Genomic DNA, 22,228 nt, shown 5'->3' with positions numbered 1-22,228 from the left:
TCAAAAAGTATTAATATATTAATTCACGTAGCTCCACATGGTGATGGACGTATAATCCTAGAGAATGTGTATTTGAAGAATAGCGAATGTAATCGTTACAGCAATTCCTATTTTCACTTGGCACCAACTAGATACTTAAAAATAGAGAAATGGAAAAATATCGAACTACTATTTGAAGTACATAAATTATTAATTGCGAAGATGTATTTTACACAGAAGGTGACATTATGAGTGATATTATCGACATCAGACGGAAAATGAAACCAGCTTTAAAACGTAGCTGTGGTGCAGCAACGGTGCACCTAGATACTCAATAGGACTGAAAAATAACAGCTAGCCATTTGCAGAATTAAAGATTTATTAACCCTTTACCATGTCTTCGACAAATACAAATTTGTCTTCTTCAGAAGAGAAATGCCTCTATTAAACATATTATTACAAATTAGTTACAAACGTCAACTAAAGAAGAAACCAAAGTCGATAAACTATAATTTAAAATTTTTTTAGAACCGAGTACCTATTCGTAAAATCACGTATTGGCATACACGGATGTAGAAGCCATAACGCTGTTTTCTGGTACAATGTGTATGTCCCCCATAAATATCAAGAGTTAAAGTGTATAGTTGAAGACAGTATCCCAATACTACAGCGCTTTGTTTTAAAATAAAACACGCCTGACAATGGATCTGGCAGATGAATGAGCCGACTGGAAAAAGGTAGAGTAGAGTAAGTGGCGCTTACTCCACGAAAGTGCGTGCGCAGAGCCGCACTGAGCAGTCAGTGTCTGATTCAACAAACAAAATACTTAATAGCTAAAATTGAAACAGAATAAAACTAATGAAATAGGATAAAAGGGTGGAGGGGAGGGGGGAAGTAGGTGTTATATGGCAAGTAATGAACAAGCAGGCTCAAGTAAACAGTGCTAATTATTTGCATGTACGTGCATAAATTAGTACGAGAAGAAATTGTAAAGAATTACGGGAACGCACCAGGTAGCAGTATATGAAACCAATACACTTCGTGTTAACACGTTAACATGTTAACATAAATGCAAAAACGGCCTACATGCGTCTTAATCAGCTTGTAATTAACATTTGCGGATGACAGGCACACTGCACTAGACAAGAGCGTTACGTTTTCAACATCCGTTTATGTCAATATATGATTTTACGAGTGAGTATGCTCTTCTAACAAACTGTGTAAATATTGTTCATCGAATTGAAACCTGACAGTCAAGGGAAGGCAGAATTCGGTTACGATTGTTGACGGGGCCGTAATCAGTTACTATTGGTTGCCTTTTGCAGTTACACACAATTTATTTTAAACCAGTAATTCCAGACTCAACAATAAATAAAAGTACCACACTTATAAATGAACGAATAAACAACTGTATTAATAATAGTGTTTTCAGTGAGTCACAATTTAGCAAATCACTATTAAATACAGATGCAGCAGATAATGTTTTAAAAGCAAGCCACTGTGATCTGGGCAGAAGGCCTTACACGCCAAGAATGGGAATAAATTAAGAACTGTTTAAAACTCGCTGAAACTAACAAATTACAGGTACTGAAATATTAAAGGCAAGTCGCCACAAACACAGCAGAAGACATGAGACGCCAGAAATGGCAGTAAATAAGGTTTTAAGGCTTACTGCTAAAATACAAATACCAAATTAGAATTTTAAGGCAAATGTCCAAAATCACGCCTGAAGGCCTTACGCGCCAGGAACGGCAATAATATAAAAAAATTTAGAAACCTACATTAAAACAGCAAATACAATAGCAAAGGTTAATTAAAAAACAAGCAACTGATCACCAAACGGGTGAAATAAGATTATGGTAAACTTTGAAACACAACCCTTAACATCGACTGAACACTAGACTGCTAGTTTTATTCCATGAGGCGACCAGAACTATTAACTAGATATATATAACCTTTAATGAAGGCATTGCAATGTATTGTAATAAATAATATAATAATAAAACAGAAGGACCACATGTCTTACAAGAACCAAGGGGCCACAGACAGTGCTCCAGGAATAGATCTCGCAGAAGGTCCGACAAGAAACACTTCCGCGAGCAATGAGATAGGCCACCAAGAGTTGCACTTACTTCACAGGATGGTAACTCAGGCTAGTGGCAGTCTAACGAATGACTAATGACAATCTTGCTTAGAGCGCCTGGGACAAGGAAGGAATCACTACCACCAGAGTAAATGAATCACCATCCGGCTCCCAGGGCAGGTAACTGGAGCGTAAGCGGCCACCAGGCAAGAAAAATTACCCCTCGTTGAACTTAACAAATTGTAACAAGTTCAATGCAGTAAATAGTAATAAGAAGTTGAGGAAAGCCAATCAGATCCGCCTTCCCCAAGTACTCCACTCGCTGCTCTTCGCCTCGGCGACACTACGAGCAGCAACACCAACACGAGTCACTGGAGAATCGCGAGATGTCACCATCGTGGAGGTTTCTGTACTTGGATGGAAATGCACTCATCGTAAAGCTTCCAGGATCCGGTTTACGACGAGGTCGTGCACCCTCGCCACCACAGTCCTGCCATCCGGCAGTCCCTGTGTGCCAGTGGTTCCGGCGTGTTCTTGCGCTGCGCGGACCTGGCTCCTCCCGGGTCTCCAACCGAACTGGTCCACTCACGCGATCCAGAAAAATAACGAAATCGCCCCAAAGATAGGACAACAGTTACTACATATCGATAACCCCCGCTGCTGCCACTAACGGAGAGGCAATGCTTCCGAAACCGAGTGGCGCCAGTCACCACGAGAAGAAGACAGACAACTGCAACGATGCCAATTAAACGATACCGTCTTGCCTCCTACAGAGGGTGGAAACCTACAAACGGCGCCAACGCAAGCCGCAGCAAGGCTCAAAATTTAACGCTTCTGTGGTTGATATATTTTGTAATAATTTGTTTAACAGGTTCATTTCATACTGAAGAAGAAAAATTTATATTTTTCAAAACCATATTCAAAGGTTAATAAACCTTAAATCCCGCAACTCTCTGGCTATTATTTTGTAATCCGGTCAAGTAATTAACAACACTGTAATTATCAATGCATTTTCATATGTTGGTTGTGGCTGTACTTTACAGGTTTGTACTTGTGTATTGTTACTTACTTGCCAGAATCATGTCTGGCGAATACAGGGTCAGGAGCATCGCTGAAACCTAAGACTCATTGCAAATGAAAGCAGTTTCCTTAAGAGAGTACAGCGTAAAGCTATGAAGAATTTGAACCACGTCCTGAGTGGGGAACATCTCTACCTTCAATTCGAAGACTGCTTTGATCAGGTCTCCACGCAAGTCTATCCCCACAAAATATTTTCGTTCTAGCATAGCTAGTACAAAGTACATCTACTTGAACTTGCTTACTGTACATGAACCTTGGCCTCTCCTGACAATTTTTGTTCTCCCTGTCTCCCCCTCGCCCTAAAAATCCCTTCACTATAGCACTGGATGTTATTTGACATCTCAAGATGTGTTCTATCGACTGATCTCTGGTTTCTGTCAAATTGTGCCGTACATTTCTTTCCTTTCCGAATTATTATTCGACCCACCCCTCTAACATTCAGCTTTCTTCTGTAGCGTCGAATTTCACATGCATTCCTTTTTGTCTGTGCTTATTCAGGATTCACTTTCCACAATTATAGACTTCATTTAAATATATTCAGAAATATATTCTAACACTTACATTTATATTGGTTTCTAACACATTTCCATTTTTCAGAAAAAAACAGTTCTTGCTATTGCTAGTTTGCATTTTCTGTCTTCTTTACTTTTAACATCATCAGTATGTTGCCATCCGCGTAACAGTACCCGTCTACTACTTTTCTTTTCTCATGTCCTAATTTCATTCCTTCGGAATCTTATGATTTAGTTCTACTACACTCCACTACGCTTATTTTGCTTCGACTGATCTTCAGCTCATAATCTCTTTCGTGGGACTAGCTGCAGCCCTGTCACAGTCCCTTAAAAACCAGTGCCTTTCTGTCGTACGACTTTTCTAACCGCTGTTTCGGTTGTGCACAAGTTGTACATAAACTTTTGATCCCTGTAACTTATCCCTGATAAGCTCAAATTTTGTTACGATTCTATTACACTTAACATTGTCCGAAACCTACTTCCATGCGGTATCCAATTCTGTAGAATCATCTAAACGTTTTTGACGGAGCAGTTTCCTAGAATCATTTAGAATAACATCGGTAGGAGATGAGATTCGAACGTGTTCCCTACTTGTTGCTCGCCTGTTACTATTGTACAGCATCAATAATTTTAATATGGAATAAGAACTAAGAGAATCATAATGAGAAAACGGCAGAACGTGTATTACATCCTTAGACTATAGATGAAAATGAATGTAACAAAAATGACAAGAAAGGACTTTCTCCTTGAATGATACTTCACTCTATACGATTTTCGTTACAACACAACACATTTCCACACTGACTGGCAAGTCTTCGAGGCTTGAGGTAACATAAATAAGGCGCATTCTAGGGGTACAGTCTGGAGGCATGCGACCGCTACGATCGCAGGTTCGAATCCTGCCACGGGCATGGATGTGTGTGGTGTCCTTAGGTTAGTTAGGTTTAAGTAGTTCTAAGTTCTAGGGGACTGATGACTTCAGAAGTTAAGTTCCATAGTGCTCAGAACCATTTGAACCGATAAGGTGCAGACTCTAACTTATTTTGAGTGGACGAATCTCTCTTCCAGCTGAAGACATACTGTGTAGGATAACTATGTTAGTCTATCTGAACTGGAATATGCAAAACTGAGAAATATGTGTCTATACGAAGACATAGCAAAAGCCTATTTTGTCTTAAGGTGCATCAGTTTTTCGAATAATGTGAGAGCAATATTAAACAGGCTTATGATAATGCTGGTTTTCCATGGGCCATGTAAATGATATCAGGAATTTGCAGTATGACACGGTGGTCGGTCGGTCCTGATTGGACCATCGGTGCCAGAACGCGGAGCTTTGTTTGCCTGTTCTTTTTCAGTGTGAGCTCGACGTCGACAAGTCGAGAAACTCAAACCTTATTTGCTGCCACCTTTTTTGTTGACTATCCAAAACTGAAATTTAATTTTCTTTGTATTGCTTATGCCAGCGGAGCACCTTTTGTGGTGAGCCACGGGGATGATCTGCGCTGGCGCTCGGCCGGAATCTATCTGCAGACGGGTACTCAGCCCCTAACGTGATTACCAGGGATTCACAGCCAGAGTGCACCTAATACGCTTATGGAAATTAATCTGGGCCTCTGTAGGGATACCGTGCACCTGGTGGTAATGGCCTCCGGGGAGAACTCGGCTGCTTCGTTTGCGCCACTCCACACAGGTGGCCGAGGCGTCTCGCAAGATGACGCCTTGCCTTGTCTTGTCTTAAGGATCGCTAACACTGTGCTACTCGTGACCAAAGAAACATAAACTGTTCTTCTGAAACTCTACTTGACTGGTTTCATTCAAAAGTTCCTTACCTTCCCGTGGAAAAATTTTCGATCTGGTTTCAAATAGTTCGGACGTCTCAGTAGCACTTATCGAAACTAAGACAGAGAGTCATGCTTCTTGAGTGACAATCTTTCGATCTGGTTGTTGTTTCTTCGATTATAGTATTTGTTTATTTTTTATTTTGCCACGACTTCATAGTTTCGCCTGAGTAACCACTTTCAAGTGCCTGCGAATGTCGCTGCTTACGTGCATACGACAGCGGAATTTAGTTTATTCGTCTTTTTATTTACATTACAGCTATACTGTGTGTGAAATATTATGGGATTTAACTGCTAAGGTCATCAGTCCCTAAGCTTACGCACTACGTAACCTAAATTATCCTAAGGACAAACACACACACCCATGCCCGAGGGAGGACTCGAACCTCCGCCGGAACCAGCAGCACAGTCCACGACTGCAACGCCTTATACAGCTATACTGTCTTATGTACAATAATACATGGGATTATTCACAGTACAAACACTACTACTACGCGGGCGTTCGATAAATAGTGCAACAAATATTTTTCTCGGCCAACTTCGGTTGTGAAAACGCAGAATTTGTTGAGGGCCATAGTGGAATATTCCCACTCCAGCCCTGTAGTTCGTGAAGTTTCGATAGGTGTCGAGCTATACGTTGCCTTCAAAATGGCGTCTGTAACGGAGGACCATTCCAAGAAGAGAGTTGTCATTAAGTTTCTTTTGGCGGAAAACCAGAGCATCGCAGATTTCATAGGTGCTTACACAATATCTATTAATATACATAGGCACTTACACAATATCTATTGAGACCTAATAGTGAAAAAAAGCACGGAGAGTCGTTGGGCGAAGCGTCTGTCATCACCGCAAAAATATCGCGCAGAACTGTCCGGTCTCCCGCGTGACGGTTGGCCACACGGTTCTGTGTCTCGTTCGGTGTTGGAACATACGGACATTGTGATTCGAGGTTATCTACGGAACGCAATGAAACACCTCGCTGCTTAACTGGATGTCTCTGTTGGTAGTGCCGGCATACTATTTCACCAGCTGTGGCTCTCAAACCTGTTTGTCGACTGGGTTCTTACGCTCCTAACAAATGACCATAAAAAACAGTGAAGTACCATACATTATGTGATAAAAAGTATCAGGACACCTGGCTGAAAATGACTTACAAGTTCGTGGCGGCCTCCATCGGTAATGCTGGAATTCAATATTGTGTTGGCCTTGATGACAGCTTCCACTCTCGCACACATACGTTCAATCAGATGCTGCAAGGTTTCTTGAGCAATGGCAGCCCATTCTTCAAGGAGTGATGCACTGCGGAGATGTATGGATGTCGATCAGTGAGGCCTGGCACGAAATGGGCGTTCCAAAACAGCCCAAAGGCATTCTATAGGATTCAGATCAGGACTCTGTGGACGCCAGTCCATTACAGGGATGTTATTGTCGTGTACCCACTCCGCCACAGGCTGTGCATTACGAACAGGTGCTTTCGCCATCCCCGAAATGCTCTTCAACAGTGAAAAGCAATAAGGTGCTTAAAACATCAATGTAGGCCTGTGCTGTGATAGTGCCACCTAAACCAACAAAGGGTGCAAGCCCCCTACATGAAATACACGACCACACCATAACGCCACCGCCTCCAAATTTTACTGTTGGCACTACACACGCTGGCAGATGACTTTCACCGAGCATACGCCATAATCACACCCTGCCATTGTATCGCCATATTGTGTACTGTGTCCAATGTTTACACACCTTAAACCAAGCAAGCTGTGGTGTGTGGCTTATAAGCAGCCGCTTGACCATGAAATCCAAGTTTTCTCATTCCCGCTTAACTGTCATGTCATAGTACTTGCAGTGGATCCTGATGCAGGTTGGAATTCCTGTTTGATGGTCTGGATAGATGCCTGCCTATTACACATTACGAATCTCTTCAACTGTCGGCGGTCTCTGTTCAAAATGGCTCTGAGCACTATGGGGCTTAACATCTGAGGTCATCAGTCCCCTAGAACTTAGAACTACTTAAATCTAACTAACCTAAGGACATCACACACATCCATGCCCGAGGCAGGATTCGAGCTTGCGACTGTAACTGTCACGCAGTTCCGGACTGAAGCATCTAGAACTGCTCGGTCACACCGGCCGGCGGCGGTCTCTGTCAGTTAACAGACGAGGTCGATCTGTACGCTTTTGTACTGTACCTGTCCCTTAACGTTTCTACTTCACTATCACACCGGAAACAGTGGACCTAGAGATGTTCAGGAGTGTGAAAATATCGCGTATAGACGTTTGACACAAGTGACACCCAATCACGCCACCACGTTCGAAGTCCGTGAGTTCCGCTGAGCGTCCCATTCTGCTCTCTCATGATGTCTAATGACTACTGAGGTCGCTGATATGGAGTACCTGGCAGTAGGTGGCAGCACAATGCACCTAATACGAAAAACGTATGGTTTTGGGTGTGTCCGGATACTTTTGACCCCATAGTGTACATACGGAATTGCTTACGTGTTTTGTCGAACATCGCCACAGTCGATGGGACATGGGTTCATCACTTCTAACCGAGAAAAAACGGCAGTCTGTGGAGTGGCACCACACTACCTCTCCTCTGAAGAAAAAGTTCAAACTCGCACCCTCAGCCGGTGAAGTTATGGCGACAGTGTTCTGAGGCTCAGTTGGAGAGGTTATTGATACAGCAAGACCTTGGCTCCAAAGGCTGTAGTGGTAACATGCAGGCATACATGCCCAAACAGTAAGGCGGCGTAAGCCTGTGGAACTGATGGAAGATTATGTTGAAAAATAGGGTTTTGTAGCCAAAAGAGTACGGAGTAGTATGATCTATTGGAATCCTGAATAAAACTAACCTGATTTCAGAAAAAATGTATTGCGTTACGTATTGAACACCTGTAGTATAAGAGCTAACTCACAGTAAATGAACACAGAAACATTGTAAAGAATACGGCGAAGTTGTTTGTGTGTAAACAGCAACATTCACAGGCTCTTCAAAGTGATTGAATGGCTAATTAAAGTAACAACTACCTGTGCGGCAGACTGTTATCACCAAGAAATTTATTTCGACCACGGCCCTGTTGCAATTAAGAAAAGAAAAAAGATTCATATATTGCGTATCGATAGCGACTTGTATTTCTGTTTCCGTCTGGTTTGGCCTGCGCAGGCCCTGAGGCGGCTGCTGTCCTCTGGAGCGTTTTTCGCGGGGGCCCCGCGCGCTCGGCTCGGCAGTTGGATTCGCACCGAGCTGGTGGTATTTAGCCTTCCGCCCCGGCACGGAGGTGTGGTCTCGTTGTTGGCGGGCGTCGTTGATTTGGCCGTTGGGCGACGTGGCGTGTTGGTGACGTGCTGTAGTGGACAACTGATGGATCCCCGCACGCGATCGCTCGACGTTCTCCGCCTCTGGAAAGGGTGCCACGATATCGCTTATGTTTCCGCACCCAGGAGTTGTAAGGATTGCAGGGCAGGCTTTCTGTGTGTTTGCTCTGTCCGGTCTGCGTGGCGGGGTTCGTTTCACCTTACTTCAGCTGTTGTTTATATTTTCTGCGTGATTCCGTTTTGGCGAGAGTCTAGGTGTCGAGTTTTCTGCTGGTGTGTACCCGGTCGTCGCCCCCGTTTTCCCGCCCCGGGGGGCAGCCGTATCTGTTGGTGGGAATTATTTGGCAGTGTGTGTTTTGCGTGGACCCGGTGTGCTCACGCACCCTGATTCTGAGTTGAAATTACTATGGTCAGGCTGGCTCGGTTGCTGGGGTGTGTGTTATTGGTTTTCTGGCTTGCTGGGGACTGCGCGCGCGCCTGTTCCATTTTGTGATGTGGCAGCAGTCTGATATTTTTATGTGTGCGTGTTAAGTTGCTAGCAATTTCTTTTAGCCTTGTGCTTACATATTTTTATTTAAATTGCTGCGCATTGTCATTCGCCTGTTCTTTTACCTTTATTTATCTGTAGTGTCAGTTAAGCCTAAGACGGTGTCCATGGTGCTAGCAACTGATTTTACCCTCGTGTGTACTTTTTTTTTTTGGTCATCAGTCTAATGACTGGTTTGATGCGGCCCGCCACGAATTCCTTTCCTGTGCTAACCTCTTCATCTCAGAGTAGCACTTGCAACCTACGTCCTCAATTATTTGCTTGACGTATTCCAATCTCTGTCTTCCTCTACAGTTTTTGCCCTCTACAGCTCCCTCTAGTACCATGGAAGTCATTCCCTCATGTCCTAGCAGATGTCCTATCATCCTGTCCCTTCTCCTTATCAGTGTTTTCCACATATTCCTTTCTTCTCCGATTCTGTGTAGAACCTCCTCATTCCTTACCTTATCAGTCCACCTAGTTTTCAACATTCGTCTATAGCACCACATATAAAATGCTTCGATTCTCTTCTGTTCCGGTTTACCCACAGTCCATGTTTCACTACCATACAATGCTGTACTCCAGACGTACATCCTCAGAAATTTCTTCCTCAAATTAAGGCCGGTATTTGATATTAGTAGACTTCTCTTGGCCAGAAATGCCTTTTTTGCCATAGCGAGTCTGCTTTTGATGTCCTCCTTGCTCCGTCCGTCATTGGTTATTTTACTGCCTAGGTAGCAGAATTCCTTAACTTCATTGACTTCGTGACCATCAATCCTGATGTTAAGTTTCTCGCTGTTCTCATTTCTACCACTTCTCATTACCTTCGTCTTTCTCCGATTTACTCACAAACCATACTGTATACTCATTAGACTGTTCATCCCGTTCAGCAGATCATTTAATTCTTCTTCACTTTCACTCAGGATAGCAATGTCATCAGCGAATCGTATCATTGATATCCTTTCACCTTGTATTTTAATTCCACTCCTGAACCTTTCTTTTATTTCCATCATTGCTTCCTCTATGTACAGATTGAAGAGTAGGGGCGAAAGGCTACAGCCTTGTCTTACACCCTTCTTAATACAAGCACTTCGTTCTTGATCGTCCACTCTTATTATTCCCTCTTGGTTGTTGTACATATTGTATATGACCCGTCTCTCCCTATAGCTTACCCCTACTTTTTTCAGAATCTCGAACAGCTTGCACCATTTTATATTGTCGAACGCTTTTTCCAGGTCGACAAATCCTATGAAAGTGTCTTGATTTTTCTTTAGCCTTGCTTCCATTATTAGCCGTAACGTCAGAATTATGTCTCTCGTCCCTTTACTTTTCCTAAAGCCAAACTGATCGTCACCTAGCGCATTCTCAATTTTCTTTTCTATTCTGCTGTATATTATTCTTGTAAGCAGCTTTGATGAATGAGCTGTTAAGCTGATTGTGCGATAATTCTCGCACTTGTCAGCTCTTGCCGTCTTCGGAATTGTGTGGATGATGCTTTTCCGAAAGTCAGATGGTATATCGGCAGACTCATATATTCTACACACCAACGTGAATAGTCGTTTTTTTGCCACTTCCCCCAATGAATTTAGAAATTCTGATGGAATGTTATCTATCCCTTCTGCCTTATTTGACCGTAAGTCCTCCATAGCTCTTTTAAATTCCGATTCTAATACTGGATCCGCTATCTCTTCTAAATCGACTCCTGTTTCTTCTTCTATCACATCAGACAAATCTTCACCCTCATAGAGGCTTTCAATGTATTCTTTCCACCTATCTGCTCTCTCCTCTGCATTTAACAGTGGAATTCCCGTTGCACTCTTAATGTTACCACCGTGTGTACTTAATCCTATTTAAATTCTTGGGCATCGCCATTTGCTTGTTCTTTTACTCTTCTTTATTTGTTGTGCCAGTTAGCCCTAAGATGATGTCAGACCTTGGTATCTGTCAACGTTATTTTGGCTACTAGCGCTCAGGTGCAACATTGCCGGGCCTATCCCGGATTTTGTCATTAATTGAGCTCCTTTTAAACTGGATTTTTAGTAGTAGGTTTGGCAAGTGCACTTGCGTATGGTATTTATTATGTCCCGCCCCCCCTCTTCCTCCTTTGTGTAAACTGATTTTGGTAAGATTGCTAGGTAACCTGTGTTCTTTATTACCTATGTAAGTTTGCCCGCTGCCGTAGTCGTAACATGTTTTGACCGGCGAGCGGCCCATGTTGGCTTGAGTTTGAATGTGGTCTGCGCTGTTGAAATCAGCAAACTTTCTGTAAGAAAGCAAATGTTGGACTTTGCCGTACATATATTTATTATTTGAGCTAGTCATGTACGTGTTGTTGTGTTAAGGGTTTTAGGGGATTTTTAATTAAGATACCTTTTGGAAATTTTATCACTGTTTTAAAGAATGTATAGGAAGGAGTCACTTCGACTGAAAATTTAATTGTAAATTATATATTCGTGCTTCACTTTATAAAATTTAACTGTATTAGGTGTAACTATGTAGTTTAATGCACATTGAGTATTTGTTAATGTGTCAAATTGTAAACAGTTTTGTTTGGTAGTGATTTAAACGACACAAATAAGTTTCTCTGTTCACCTATGGCATATAACATTTTTATTACCTCATATTGTAAGCAGCTTCATTTGTTTGTGTCACTGTAATTTGTAAGCCACAGTGTAATATATTACAATTAATTAATTGTTTTGGGGAAATAAACCTTGAATTGTATGTCCCCTTTTCATTAACCGAATCCCATCCAAATCGTCCGCTCAGTCATCTTATAATAATACGATGGTGTTATACGACAAATAACATAAATTTCAGCTGATGTTTTTTACTCTTAGAAGGGGTGGCACAACTCAGAACGCGTACTGTTGTTCACAGTAAATAGTAGTAGGTGACTCCATAACGAGTACTTCCATAGATCATTACTTGAAAGGTAGAAAAACAATGAGGATTTAACATCCCGTCGATGTTTCAGACCTTGTAAGGTTACTTTATAACGAAGCTCCATAGGCAGTTTACGCGTCAAAACAGCTGTTAGTACCGGGAGTAATGCATAACACTGTACTCAGTGTTGGATGCAATACATCTGCGCGCAGCTTTAAAATAGCAACTGCCCCTCCAGTAGGCTGCTGTTTGAAACTGTCTGCCACAGTGTGTAAATGTACACAATGAACACAGATAATGAGTTAGGCAGCGGAATACATATTTGTTTGTTTCAAGAAAACTTTCATGGCCATATTCACCAGTATAGAAATTGGTAACCAAGCCAGAGTGTGAAACTGCATGCCAGTGATATTCAGCCTGTGCTCCGCGGCGCCCCGGTGGGCCGAGAACGACCGCCTGGGACGTGGTGGATTTGTTACGTGCTTAATGTCAAAGATGACAGTAGTGGGGAATTTCGTTTTTAATCCCAACCTTTGTGGCCTCGGAGGAATTGCACTTTAGATGTTGACCAGCCAGTTATAGCTTCGAAGCTGAACTGTAGCGCATTACACTTAGGAGCAGTAGTGGCTGTTGTGCTTTCAGCCAGTTTTTATTATATTATGACTTAGTTATAAAGTTGTTAAAAGCGGTAAACTAAGTTTTTAAATTTCTCATGTGAAAGTAAAAAGCGAAAACTTTGCTGAAGACTACAATGAAAGTGGGAATGAAGATAGAGTATGCAAGTATAGAAAATGCACCGATACCTACCTTGATTTTGGTTTCACGTGTACCGTGATGAGCGATGAAAAGTGTCCACTGCGTGTTTTGTGTCTGACAGTATTTTCTGTTGAATGTATGCTATATAGCAAATTAAACAGTTATTTAGAAAGTGTTATCAAGAATGACGTGGTCACACCAAGACAATACCTTCTCAGAAAACCGAGTCAAATGAAAGAACAAAAATCATCATTTTCGTAGCAGCGAAAACTCTGCCCATTGTGCTTGGAGAGTCCACGGGAAACAGCTTTTGCCCATTGCTTTGTATGGCACTACACTTCAAAATTTAGGAGGGCATCTTCAAGAACAATTTATAGAAAATATTAGAGAGGCCGATTTTGATTTAAAGCTTGATGAGACCATTCATAGAGATGCTCATTTAACGTGCACTTTGTTGATCGAAAAAATAACGTAATAGTGTAAAATTTATTTTGTAAGAAAATAAATGCAGATACGACAGGTAAAAAGTTGTTCAAAGTGGTAGGTAACTTCAATATAGAAAATCATATTAACTGGGCTCCCTGCGTTGGTGTGTGTACTGATGGTGCGTCATCTGTGTTGGGGCTTTACAGTGGTCTACAAGCAGTTACCCTCGTCAGTGCTCCTGATATTAAGTGGACCCATTGCATTGTCCATAGAGAAGCTCTTGCTCCCAACATCTGAGTATTTACCTGAGTGAAATACTGAAAACTATCATAAATATGGTGAGTTTTATTAAAACACTTCCTCAGAAGACTTGAATTTTTTAGACAAATGTGTCGCAATATCGAAGCTTAACATACATCGCTCTTATGTTATAGTAGCACTCATTGGCTTTCCTGGGGAAATGCATAGTCGGGTATTTTTAAACTTTGTCGAAAAGTCTGTTATATCCTGGAAGAAAAAATTATATCAGTGCTGCATGTTTTCTAAACACTGATTTTTTATGAAAGAGCGCATACTTATTATTATATCTGAGAAGCTTTAGTCACTGACTAGTCTCCGTAAGGAAGTGAAGCTCGTTTCTACATCTACATCTACATCCATACTCCGCAAGCCACCTGACGGTGTGTGGCGGAGGGTACCTTAGTACCTCTATCGGTTCTCCCTTCTATTCCAGTCTCGTATTGTTCGTGGAAAGAAGGATTGTCGGTATGCCTCTGTGTGGGCTCTAATCTCTCTGATTTTATCCTCATGGTCTCTTCGCGAGATATACGTAGGAGGGAGCAATATACTGCTTGACTCTTCGGTGAAGGTATGTTCTCGAAACTTTGACAAAAGCCCGTACCGAGCTACTGAGCGTCTCTCCTGCAGAGTCTTCCACTGGAGTTTATCTATCATCTCCGTAACGCTTCCGCGATTACTAAATGATCCTGTAACGAAGCGCGCTGCTCTCCGTTGGATCTTCTCTACATCTTCTATCAACCCTATCTGGTACGGATCCCACACTGCTGAGCAGTATTCAAGCAGTGGGCGAACAAGCGTACTGTAACCTACTTCCTTTGTTGTCGGATTGCATTTCCTTAGGATTCTTCCAATGATCTCAGTCTGGCATCTGCTTTACCGACAATCAACATTATATGATCATTCCATTCTAAATCACTCTAATGCGTACTCCCAGATAATTTATGGTATTAACTGCTTCCAGTTGCTGACCTGCTATTTTGTAGCTAAATGATAAAGGATCTATCTTTCTGTGTATTCGCGGCACATTACACTTGTCTACATTGAGATTCAATTGCCATTCCCTGCACCATGCGTCAATTCGCTGTAGATCCTCCTGCATTTCAGTACAATTTTCCATTGTTACAACCTCTCGATACACCACAGCATCATCTGAAAAAAGCCTCAGTGAACTTCCGATGTCATCCACCAGGTCATTTATGTATATTGTGAATAGCAACGGTCCTATGACACTCCCCTGCGGTACACCTGAAATCACTCTTACTTCGGAGAACTTCTCTCCATTGAGAATGACATGCTGCGTCCTGTTATCTAGGAACTCCTCAATCCAATCACACAATTGGTCTGATACTCCATATGCTCTTACTTTGTTCATTAAACGACTGTGGGGAACTGTATCGAACGCCTTGCGGAAGTCAAGAAACAGGGCATCTACCTGTGAACCCGTGTCTATGGCCCTCTCAGTCTCGTGGACGAAAAGCGCGAGCTGGGTTTCACATGACCGTCTTTTTCGAAACCCATGCTGATTCCTACAGAGTAGATTTCTAGTCTCCAGAAAAGTCATTATACTCGAACACAATACGTGTTCCAAAATTATACAACTGATCGACGTTAGAGATATAGGTCTATAGTTCTGCACATCTGTTCGACGTCCCTTCTTGAAAACGGGGATGACCTGTGCCCTTTTCCAATCCTTTGGAACGCTACGCTTTTCTAGAGACCTACGGTACACCGCTGCAAGAAGGGGGGCAAGTTCCTTCGCGTACTCTGTGTAAAATTGAACTGGTATCCCATCAGGTCCAGAGGCCTTTCCTCTTTTGAGCGATTTTAATTGTTTCTCTATCCCTCTGTCGTCTATTTCGATATCTACCATTTTGTCATCTGTGCGACAATCTAGAGAAGGAACTACAGTGCAATCTTCCTCTGTGAAACAACTTTGGAAAAAGACATTTAGTATTTCGGCCTTTAGTCCGTCGTCCTCTGTTTCAGTACCATCTCGGTCACAGATTGTCTGGACATTTTGTTTTGATCCACCTACCGCTTTGACATAAGACCAAAATTTCTTAGGGTTTTCTGCCAAGTCAGTACATAGAACTTTACTTTCGAATTCATTGAACGCCTCTCGTATAGCCCTCCTCACACTACATTTCGCTTCGCGTAATTTTTGTTTGTCTGCAAGGCTTTGGCTATGTTTATGTTTGCTGTGAAGTTCCCTTTGCTTCCGCAGCAGTTTTCTAACTCGGTTGTCGTACCACGGTGGCTCTTTTCCATCTCTTACGATCTTGCTTGGCACATACTCATCTAACGCATTATGTACGACGGTTTTGAACTTTGTCCACTGATCCTCAACACTATCTGTACTTGAGACAAAACTTTTGTGTTGAGCCGTCAGGGACTCTGAAATCTGCTTTTTGTCACTTTTTCTAAACAGAAAAATCTTCCTACCCTTTTTAATATTCCTATTTACGGCTGAAATCATCGATGCCGTAACCGCTTTATGATCGCTGATTCCCTGTTCTGCATTAACTTTTTCAAATAGTTCGGGTCTGTTTGTCACCAGAAGGTCTAATATGTTATCGCCACGGGTCGGTTCTCTGTTTAACTGCTCAAGGTAGTTTTCAGATAAAGCACTTAAAAAAATTTCACTGGATTCTTTGTCCCTGCCACCCGTTATGAACGTCTGAGTCTCCCAGTCTATATCCGGCAAATTAAAATCTCCACCCAGAACGATAACATGGTGGGGAAATCTACTCGAAATATTTTCCAAATTATCCTTCAGGTGCTCAGCCACAACAGCTGCTGAGCCAGGGAGCCTATAGAGACATCCAATTACCATGTCTGAGCCTGCTTTAACCGTGACCTTCACCCAAATCATTTCACATTTCGGATCTCCGTCAATTTCCTTCGATACTATTGCACTTCTTATCGCTATAAATACGCCTCCCCCTTCATTGTCCAGCCTGTCTCTGCGGTATACATTCCAATCTGAGTTTAGGATTTCATTACTGTTTACGTCTGGTTTCAGCCAACTTTCTGTCCCTAGTACTATATGGGCGTTGTGACCGTTTATTAATGAGAGCAGTTCTGGGACCTTTCTGTAGACGCTCCTGCACTTTACTATTAGCACATTAATATTGTTATTCCCTGCTGCATTTTGCCTACTCCTACCTTGCCGCATCTCAGGAGGCGTCTTGTCGGGCCTAGGGAGGGGATTCTCTAACCTAAAAAACCCACATGTGCACTCCACACGTACTCCGCTACCCTTGTAGCCGCTTCCGGCGTGTAGCGCACGCCTGACCTATTCAGGGGGACCCTACATTTCTCCACCCGATAGCGGAGGTCGAGAAATTTGCACCCCAGATCTCCGCAGAATCGTCTGAGCCTCTGGTTTAAGCCTTCCACTCGGCTCCAAACCAGAGGACCGCGATCGGTTCTGGGAACGATACTGCAAATAGTTAGCTCTGATTTCACCCCGCGAGCGAGGCTTTCCGCCTTCACCAATTCCGCCAACCGCCTGTACGAACTGAGGATGACCACTGAACCCAGACGGCAGGAGTCATTGGTGCCGACATGAGCAACAATTTGCAGTCGGGTGCACCCAGTGCTCTCTATCGCCGCCGGTAGGGCCTCCTCCACATCTCGGATGAGACCCCCCGGCAAGCAGACAGAGTGAACACTGGCCTTCTTCCCCGATCTTCCCGCTATTTCCCTAAGGGGCTCCATCACCCGCCTAACGTTGGAGATCCCAATAACTAATAAACCCCTCCCCCCGTGTGCCTGCTCGGACCTTGCTGAAGAAGCAACCACATGTCCACTCACAGGCAGAGCGGGCGATGCCACACGGCCAGCCTCCACATTGACCCTCCGCCTCGTGCGCCGCGAACGCCGCTGAACCCGCCACTCCCCTTGGGGAGAGGGTGGCCCAACCGCGCCCGGTACCCGCGAAGATGTCTCGACAGCAGGGACAGTGGGTGAAGCATGTAACACCTGGGGTGTACCTTGCGACGCACCAGACTCCCCACTTCCGCTACACTCCGAGGCAGCAGCCTTAAGACGGCTGACCGCGGCCATCAACACGCTCAGCTGTTCGCGAACAGTGGCCAGCTCCTCCCTTCGTCCGTACACAGCAGTCACACATCCTATCCATCCTAAGAAATCAATTTAATGAAGAGAGTTAATCAACCTTTAACTAGACTGCTAATTCACTAAAGGCGGCTGTTTATTCACTAAACTGTGGTTGCTAGCCACTTCTTGTAGAAAACAATGAAAATAGCACTACCTGTCTCTGGACTGTATTGAAAACAAACACTAGCACTACTGGCACTATGGTTGACTAAAGGGACTCTCTCTGACTGTATTCAAAACAAACACGAAATCTATGGAACACTATTAATAGCACCCGACAATTAAAGCTTCCTAAAAGCAAATACACACGGAAGAAGAAGTGACAAGTAAGAAAAATACAGTTAATACTTAAATTAAGGTAGCTCGCTGCACAGCAGACGTGAGGCAGGCGGCAGTTACGACGACACTTCAGCTTACTCACAGAGTTTCGCCCTTCAAAACGAAGATTCTTTGGAAGAGAAAACTGAACGGTAGAGGAGAAAAGGACTACTTTTCATGTATGCAGCATTTTAGAAACGGCAATGACATAGGCCCTACTGCAGATATTTTTTGTATAGTTGAAGGACATTTATCTGAACTTCTTGTTCATTTCGAAAACTGCGTTTCTGAAAAACTGTGACAGGTTTTAGTGATGGGTTTTAGTGGGTTCAAAATCACCTCAGTAATGATTTTATTGAGTTCAATACTGTAAAAGTAGAAGATCCGATGGCAATTACATCAGATTCAGTACTAAAGTTAAATTTTCATCAATGAAATTGCCAACTTCCTGGTAGTCAGCAAGAAAACAGGTTCCAAGCTTGACAAGAAAGCGCTGAAAGGAACTAATTCCTTTTCCCAGACTGGCTTTTCGGCCGTCACTTTCATTAAAACCAAGTACAGATGAAGACACCGTGTGGATGTTGAGGAGTTGTGTAACAAGAAGCAAGCTCAGGTGTCCTATTGAGGTAAGTAGTATTTTCTTCGTAACTACCACTGGCCACAAGGTGAACTTCCGGAATAAGTTTGCCTCCCGTCATTTCTCCACTGGGCCATGTAAGTAATGGACGCCAGTATTATCGATCTACTGGCGGATGGACAAAGGTATTGGTGTTACTGAAGTTAACTTTGGGCGTTGGTTAATTTCATAAATTCCAGTCTCTGTAATTACGCAAGTATTTCGTAATAATTTTTATTTGCACGTTTATGCTCAATTTCATGTGTTTGTGTGGACTTGTAATGGTACCTATTGTTGTTATTGCAAAATGTCCAATATGTAGTTCTACCTTATAATGTTGTAATATGCTGAACGTGTCAGTTGATATTGTCATTTCATTTTCTTGGTAGTCCACATGTTCATTGTGACCATGAATTTCGAACACCATGAAGTGTAGAACCCATCAATTACCTACATGCTGGTTGAATTTCTCACAGTTTCCCCGTTTTTGAAGTTACTGGAGTTAGCGTAAATGTTGCCCTTCAAGTCCCCTCATCCTCCCTAAGACGCTATAATGGTTAAACGGTGTTGCTACCATTGTAGATCATAAAGCGTTGAATCCAACGAATACCAGCACGTGGTACTATATTTGAGTTTACTGGAGACAGTGTGAATGTGAGCCTTCATCTCATGTATTCACGTCCAGCCGTGTGTCCAATTACCTTATAAGGCACGCTATTCCGAGTAAAAGAACTATCTATTTCTGCGGAAAGACCCCTCCAGTTACTGTTTTGCATATTTATGTCCCCTTCTTTGTGGTGACTGTTCAGACAGCTCCACAAGGCCTGTGCGTAAATCTGGCACTCTCGATTTCTCTCTGGTCGTTTGCGTAATAGTATATTACAAAGTAAACGCTGCTCGGTGTGTGTTCATATGTGAGTGATTTTAGTGTTCTCCATTTTCGTTACTGTGCACTTCCCACTTCCTAAAGCCGGGCTTACTTTACAAAGATCTTCTGAAGTGGCTGTTTATGGAGCGTTTCACCACCGAATTCAGGTAACTGTTAACTAACGTACTTCTCAACCCTATCAGTGTAAGATTGTAATGATACATAGATGTGCTTCTGAATACTTTTTTTTTATGCGGCCCGCCACGAATTCCTTTCCTGTGCTAACCTCTTCATCTCAGAGTAGCACTTGCAACCTACGTCCTCAATTATTTGCTTGACGTATTCCAGTCTCTGTCTTCCTCTACAGTTTTTGCCCTCTTCAGCTCCCTCTAGTACCATGGAAGTCATTCCCTCATGTCCTAGCAGATGTCCTATCATCCTGTCCCTTCTGCCGGCCAGAGTGGCCACGCGGTTAAAGGTGCTACAGTCTGGAACCGCGCGACCGCTACGGTCGCAGGTTCGAATCCTGCCTCTGGCATGGATGTTTGTGATGTCCTTAGGTTAGTTAGGTTTAAGTAGTTCTAAGTTCTAGGGGACTTACGACCACAGCAGTTCAGTCCCATAGTGCTCAGAGCCATTTGAACCATTTTGTCCCTTCTCCTTATCAGTGTTTTCCACATATTCCTTTCCTCTCCGATTCTGCGTAGAACCTCCTTATTCCTTACCTTATCAGTCCACCTAATTTTCAACATTCGTCTATAGCACCATATCTCAAATGCTTCGATTCTCTTCTGTTCCGGTTTTTCCACAGACCATGTTTCACTACCATACAATGCTGTACTCCAGACGTACATCCTCAGAAATTTCTTCCTCAAATTAAGGCCGGTATTTGATATTAGTAGACTTCTCTTGGCCAGAAATGCCTTTTTTGCCATAGCGAGTCTACTTTTGATGTCCTCCTTGCTCCGTCCGTCATTGGTTATTTTACTGCCTAGGTAGCAGAATTCCTTAACTTCATTGACTTCGTGACCATCAATCCTGATGTTAAGTTTCTCGCTGTTCTCATTTCTACTACTTCTCATTACCTTCGTCTTTCTCCGATTTACTCTCAAACCATACTGTGTACTCATTAGACTGTTCATTCCGTTCAGCAGATCATTTAATTCTTCTTCACTTTCACTCAGGATAGCAATGTCATCAGCGAATCGTATCATTGATATCCTTTCACCTTGTATTTTAATTCCACTCCTGAACCTTTCTTTTATTTCCATCATTGCTTCCTCGATGTACAGATTGAAGAGTAGGGGCGAAAGGCTACAGCCTTGTCTTACACCCTTCTTAATACAAGCACTTCGTTCTTGATCGTCCACTCTTATTATTCCCTCTTGGTTGTTGTACATATTGTATATGACCCGTCTCTCCCTATAGCTTACCCCTACTTTTTTCAGAATCTCGAACAGCTTGCACCATTTTATATTGTCGAACGCTTTTTCCAGGTCGACAAATCCTATGAAAGTGTCTTGATTTTTCTTTAGCCTTGCTTCCATTATTAGCCGTAACGTCAGAATTATGTCTCTCGTCGCTTTACTTTTCCTAAAGCCAAACTGATCGTCACCTAGCGCATCCTCAATTTTATTTTCCATTCTTCTGTATATTATTCTTGTAAGCAGCTTCGATGTATGAGCTGTTAAGCTGATTGTGCGATAATTCTCGCACTTGTCAGCTCTTGCCGTCTTCGGAATTGTGTAGATGATGCTTTTCCGAAAGTCAGATGGTATATCGCCAGACTCATATATTCTACACACCAACGTGAATAGTCGTTTTTTTGCCACTTCCCCCAATGATTTTAGAAATTCTGATGGAATGATATCTATCACTTCTGCCTTATTTGACCGTAAGTCCTCCAAAGCTCTTTTAAATTCCGATTCTAATACTGGATCCGCTATCTCTTCTAAATCGACTCCTGTTTCTTCTTCTATCACATCAGACAAATCTTCACCCTCATAGAGGCTTTCAATGTATTCTTTCCACCTATCTGCTCTCTCCTCTGCATTTAACAGTGGAATTCCCGTTGCACTCTTAATGTTACCACCGTTGCTTTTAATGTCACCAAAGTTTGTTTTGACTTTCCTATATGCTGAGTATGTCCTTCCGACAATCATATCTTTTTCGATGTCTTCACATTTTTCCTGCAGCCATTTCGTCTTAGCTTCCCTGCACTTCCTATTTATTTCATTCCTCAGCGACTTGTATTTCTGTATTCCTGATTTTCCCGGAACATGTTTGTACTTCCTCCTTTCATCAATCAACTGAAGTTCAAACGGTTTAAATGGCTCTGAGCGCTATGTGACTTAACTTCTGAGGTCATCAGTCCCCTAGAACTTAGAACTACTTAAACTTAACTAACCTAAGGACATCACACACATCCATGCCCGAGGCAGGATTCGAACCTGCGACCGAAGTGGTCGCACGGTTCCATACTGAAGCGCCAGGACCGCTCGGCCACTCCGGCCGGCTCAACTGTAGTATTTCTTCTGTTAACCATGGTTTCGTCGCAGCTACCTTCTTTGTACCTATGTTTTCCTTCCCAACTTCTGTGATGGCCCGTT

General features: G+C 42.8%; 1 long non-coding RNA gene across 1 annotated transcript in view; it reads right to left on the bottom strand.

The window, feature by feature from the left end:
* Positions 1-10,051: 10,051 nt before the first annotated feature.
* The window catches only part of LOC126147977 (uncharacterized), a 315,357-nt gene continuing 303,180 nt past the window's right edge, over positions 10,052-22,228 (bottom strand). Inside the window, exons 2-3 of the long non-coding RNA XR_007530363.1 lie at positions 20,705-20,847; positions 10,052-10,151 (exon numbers count right to left, since the gene is read on the bottom strand). This is a non-coding gene — a long non-coding RNA (uncharacterized LOC126147977). The remainder of the gene's footprint in view (positions 10,152-20,704; positions 20,848-22,228) is intronic.

The sequence above is a fragment of the Schistocerca cancellata genome, chromosome 2 (assembly GCF_023864275.1).
Source record: "Schistocerca cancellata isolate TAMUIC-IGC-003103 chromosome 2, iqSchCanc2.1, whole genome shotgun sequence".
Taxonomy (NCBI): Eukaryota; Metazoa; Arthropoda; class Insecta; order Orthoptera; family Acrididae; genus Schistocerca; species Schistocerca cancellata.
The sequence above is the reverse complement of the archived record's forward strand: the minus strand, read 5'-3'. Positions and strand labels throughout refer to the sequence as shown.